Source organism: Triturus cristatus, chromosome 9 (assembly GCF_964204655.1).
Source record: "Triturus cristatus chromosome 9, aTriCri1.1, whole genome shotgun sequence".
In the NCBI taxonomy this organism is placed as follows: Eukaryota; Metazoa; Chordata; class Amphibia; order Caudata; family Salamandridae; genus Triturus; species Triturus cristatus.
In genome coordinates, this window is record NC_140592.1 from 32,459,337 (window position 1) to 32,465,336 (window position 6,000).

Sequence of the window (6,000 nt, forward strand, 5' to 3'; positions counted from 1 at the left end):
GCATGTTTCAGTCTGCATATCAGAATTTTTTTATGAAATAGAAGAGGATTTGAGAAGTCAAAATGTGCCCTAATTTTTCTTTCTGCAGAACTAATCCTAATTTCTATGGCAAAATGAACCCCCTCATTTTGTTCCTTTGTAAATTAAATGTTTTAAGTGTTACCACTTTATTCCAATCAAGATGGCTTCAGGTGTGCCATACTTTTGTCATAGGTAAGACTGTTAGCGCTCTAGTTGTTCGTTAGAACACTCTGGGACCTTCTGTCATTGGGCTATACTTGGGCTACATCTGGGTGATATTTGGGCTACATTTGGGCTCTTTTGTCTCTGGTGGTCATCTTGGGAGATTTATTTGTTATGAAGTTTCCTAATTTCCTCATTTACTACAGTCTCCTCAGTAGGAAATACTTTCATTTTGTACTTTGATTCCATCAAGAAGGCATTCAGATGTGTCACACATTTGCCATAAATTCAGAATGTTAGCACTCTAGTTGCTTATTAGATCACTGTAGTAAAGCTACTGCTCACCAGGGAAGTCTGCTGCTGGTATTGAAAGTGCATGTTTCAGTCTGCATGTCAGAATTTTTTTATGAAATAGAAGAGGATTTGAGAAGTCACTCAAAATGTGCCCTAATTTTTCTTTCTGCAGCACTAATCATACTTTCTATGGCAAAATGAACCCCCTCATTTTGTTCCTTTTTAAATTAAATGTTTTAAGAGTTACCACTTTATTCTAACCAAGATGGCTTCAGGTGTGCCATACGTTTGTCATAAGTAGGACAGTTAGCGCTCTAGTTGTACTTTAGAACACTCTGGGAAGCTGCAGTAGAACACAAAGGAATCAACTGACAGTCTCTGGCCTTGTTGGATGTACATGTTTTACTGAGAATGTCAGACTTCATTCTCACATGACTGAGAAAGATAATGTGAATTTACAGAAAATATGGTCTCAGTTTAGCTTATAGATCACCTTCCAAACCTCTGTGGGAAAAGAATGAGAAAATAGCTTTCTCTCAAACATGATTCATGATAACACAGCAGAAGGCTTTTTCACATGGTAAAATCACCTTAGAACACACCACAATTTTTAAAATGATTCAACAAATGATTTATAATGTAACTAAAGTCTTAAAACCTTCTATTAACTGCAATGCTTTTTAATGAGGTGCTATCATGTATATTGGTCCCAAGATGGCTGCCAACACTTCTTGGATGAAGTGCTGACAGCCAATCAGATCTCACGATGAGATGTGTGGTTAGGCTCCACCCAGAAATACATGTGATTTTACTTTTGATTTTCTCAGGAACTACTGAACGGATTTACACCATTTAAGCAAAAGGCACGAGTCTGAACTGAGGACTACCTCTTTGCCAAATTTGGTGTAATTCAGTTCAGCACTTTGGGCTGTAGCTGCGTCAACAGGTCCTATGGGAAAATGCATGGGGAAAACGCGTTTTGGGACCCCCCTTTTTTCTCAGCCCCCGCTTGACGAATCACCGTGAAATTTCCAGGATAGGACCGGAACGGAGCTGGCCAAAAGTTTGGAAAATTTCGCGAAGATTCATCAATCGACGCCAACGTTATTCCAAAGAGAATGTTGCGGATTTCCTATGGAAAATAGGTCCTAACTATAACTACCTACTGGCGACTGCCAGTAGGTAATATATATATATATATATATATATATATATATATATATATATATATATATATATATATATATATATATATATATATATATATATATATATATATAATATCTACTGGCGGTCGCCAGTAGATAGTTATAGTTAGGATCGTGTATCCATAGGAAATCTGAAAATTCTTTTTGAATAACTTTTGCGCCGGTTGACGAATCCTCGTGAAATTTTCAAAACTAATGGGGCGCTCCGTTCAGCTCCTACCCTGAAAGTCTCGGGGTGATTCGTCAAGTAGGGGCCGAGAAAAAAGGGGGGTCCCAAAAGGCGTTTTCCCCATGCATTTTCCCATAGGACCTTTAGACATAGCTACAGCCCGAACGGCTGAACAGAATTACTTGAAATTTGGCAGAGAGGTAGCCATAAGGTCAAGGAAGTGCCTTTTGCAGGTCTGGTGTAAATCTTTTCAGTATTTCCAGAGAAAATAGCATTTAAAAGCATATCAATATCTATACGCGCGCAGGGTGCTTGCACCGTGCGCGCACGGTGCGAGCACCGTGCGACCACCCTAACGTTCGCGAGCGTAATTCTGATTGGTGGTTACATGTTAGTCAACATTCGAATCGGTCAAAATCAGGAAGTGTCGGCCGCCATTTTGTTTGTTTTCAGTGCAAGAGTGAAAAAGGAAGGTGGTGAACGTGAAAAGGGGGCAGGGTAGAGAGTTCCTGACCCCCTAGCCTTTGTCAGGGGGTCCCTGAAGGACCCCGAAGGCAGACATTTTTTTTTTATTTTTTTTTAAAAATCGCGGGGGTGCGCGCACCGTGCGCGCACGGTGAAAAACCCCCAAAAAAACATTTTTTTTTTTAAAATTGCGGGGGTGCGCGCACCATGTGCGCACGGTGAAAACTAAAAAAAAATAATAATAATTTTTAATACGTAGTTTATATATAAAAAAATAATAATACATAAATAAATTAGCATTTACACGTTATAGTTAGGAATTAGCATTTAAAAAACCTTGCAAATTCACTTAAAAAACCATAGGTTTCACACATGTTATAGTTAGGTGGATATTTCACTCGTAAAAAACCAATGAAATTCCCCCGTTATAGTTAGTTCAGATAACTATAACTCGCGCGACCGCCACTCTATCACAAGGATGATGTCATCAGTGATGTCATGAGTGATGCCACTGACCATGTCATGAGTGATGTAATATGTGACGTCATGAGCAGTGGATTGCGGGCGCGCGAGTTATAGTTATCTGAACTAACTATAACGGGGGAATTTCATTGTTTTTTTACGAGTGAAATATCCACCTAACTATAACATGTGTGAAACCTATGGTTTTTTAAGTGAATATATATATATATATATTAATGGGCTGGCCCAGCGAGAGAAAGGGAGTGACACCTCTGCCCGTTGGCAAAAGGGAGGGAATGGACGCCCATCTGCCTGCAGAAAGGCCACTCAGACACCCACTGGGCCGCTGGCGGCATCCAACAACGCAGAAATCACCCAAATTGGCCTCCCAGGCTGCTCAAAAAAGCAGCCCACAGCTGGAATTCAGATACCGGCCCCTCGGGCATTGCCCGAGTGCCCGCGTTACCAATCCGACGCTGTAGATGGGTCACCATGCACATGAGGTCTAGGTCATGAAATAATACATGCTGCCCCGATACAACGCCTTCCCCTAATACTTCGATCTGTGATGTAATCCTTAAATCCCCCTTTCCAATATTGCATCTAGCAATAGCACCATCCTATGTTTCCAACCAAGCTGAAGGATGTCATGTATATAGAGACTTGTCCATTTTCCCAAGCCAAGATGGCGGCTGACTCCATGTGATATTTTGCATCTGGTATAAGCACAAACATAACCTTGTTTACGGTGGCCTTTTTAAGCCTTTAGTATTTTAAGACATTTACCATGACGGCCCTTGCTTCCCATTAGTTGTTTTCTGTCTGCTTCTGTCTCACTGCGCGTGAACGGGTTCCTTCTGTGATCATCGCTGGGTCAGTGTCTGCTGTGTTCCACACTCCAGGGCTTGGAGTTTTTGCCCAGAAATTCATCGACAGTATTTGAAATGACGGCACTGTTTTTATGAATGCTGACTAGTTGAACAATTCCTGTAGAGTTGCATTGCATCAGATTATCATATTAACAGCCCTTTCTGCCAGCAATATTTTGAAATAAGACATTGTACTGCGAGCTACATTTGATTGTCTTTTCAGTATCAACTAGTTTAGATTACTTATATGTAGCTATAGCAAATATCTCACTGACTTATAAAAGGGTTTGGAATATATATTACCCATATTGTTAGGTGGTACAGGAGATTCACTTCATTTGCATAAAACACACAAAGCTGCAGAGCGTTGTCCCAGTCTAAAAGGTATAAGGTAGGACGCCGGGTTTCATGTGAATGTGGGCAAAATATTCAGTTCCACACGGGGAGTCGGTGGGGTTTCGGCCACTCTGCCGGATGGAGGAATTTTTCTTCTACGAGGCTCCAGAATATCGAGCGAGCGTGAGAGATTTGGAGTTCCCTAGCATGGTTTTCTAATGCGGGCAGTCGCCGGCATTCACAAGTGGTCAGAGGGCTGCCATTTGAGTAGATTTGCTGCCACCAGAGTAGATTTTCTACTCCAATGGCAGCAAAATCAACCCTAAAGGCCGCACGCTCTTACGCAACGCATGGTGCCGTTCACGCTGATTTTCAGCGCTGCTCTAAGAACGCAGCGCAAGCTGCATGTTTTCTGCCTGTTGGCGGAATTCCACAGAATCTCGCTGTGTTTTTCTCTCACTCTGTGGAATTCCGTGGAATGACACTCTGCGATTAGTTTTATGGTGTTTATTGGTTTAACATTGCTGCCTGTATTTATCCGTTTTAATTTTTTGGCCCTCTTATTGCCATTTATCCATATTTATTTTGAGTTTTGTGAACAAATGAAGTCATCCGCCCTCGGGTATTAGTGCGCGTTATAAATCTTACTTTCATTTCATTCCATAACTCATATATTGTGAATCTGCATTTTGAAATGACCGTGCATTGTGACCAACTGCAAGCAATATGTATGACATCATAACAAGCAACATAGCATCACTGTAGAGTTGTCTTTGAGTGAGTGTCCGTGATACAAACCTCTTGGTCTTTGCCAATGCTTGATGACTTGCTGGCAGCCACACGTACGAAATACGGATCTTCGCTTCTTTTCTATGAACTTTCTGGACAGCAGCCAATGTCTGCCCTCATTTGCATGCCTGAACTGCCCTGGGCTGCATCACATCAAGGCCACATTCCCATCCTTTCAAATGTCATTAATCCTCACTAATGAAGCATTTTAGGGACACGAGGGGACAGGGAAAGGGTGTGGCAGAGAGGCTTGCACCTGCTATGCCATATCCTTTCAATATACAGCGATGGAGTGAGCCCCAAACCCCAGACTCTTGAATTACAGTCACATTTCACTGGAGTTTTCTTGCATTGCTTATGCAGTCCTGAAGTTGGACTTTTTTCCAACTACCACCGCAAAATGTACAGCTGAACAACACTTACATGGACTAATACACAATGTGATGACTCTTCAAACAAACACCTTCTAAAGGTATCTGGCCCAAACTAACCAAATGTCAGAAGAGGGCTGACCCACATCCCACTCTCTGTGCATTTATTGATGGCATGAGCTCTGGCAGACACATACACTATCTATAGCAAGTTCTAAAAATGACAGGCGTACATGCATCAAAACCCTGAGGGGGTGTCCAGGGAGCCTGTTAAACAACGTCTCTGTTCATTGAAAGGTTCTGTTTGACAAAAACAGAAATAATAAAAAGCCCAGGAGTATCAAAGTGGGCGGTGTAACAGAGAAGAGAGAAAGAAAGATTAGAGTAAGCAGGTGAAACGACGCAGATGCATTGTGGGATGAAAACAATAAAGCGTGATGGGAGGACGCGGCTCTGAATCCCCAGGAGGTCCACGCGGTGGCACCGTGTTTAGTTGTTATTGATAACCCATGTGCCATCGCAGGAGGGGTCAATCATATGCAAATCAGTCTTTTTGCTGTCCCCCCGGATTGGTCTATCCTAAACTGATGGTCCTCGTGCCCCTGCATTGGAACACTAGCCCTCCCCAGAAGCAGTGTGGTGTAGTTATATCCAAGCTCCTGCCCCTTGGGGGTGCTGGTGGTTGGTTGGCAGAGCCAGGGTCTTCACCTGGAAGCTGTGTGACACTCATCCACAGACACTCAGCCGCAGGTGATGTTACCCCCGAAGGACTGAAGAGTCTAGTTGAACAAGTCACCGGAGTCAAGGGCTAACAGATGTGGTTGTGCGGCAAACACACAAACAACCACAACAAA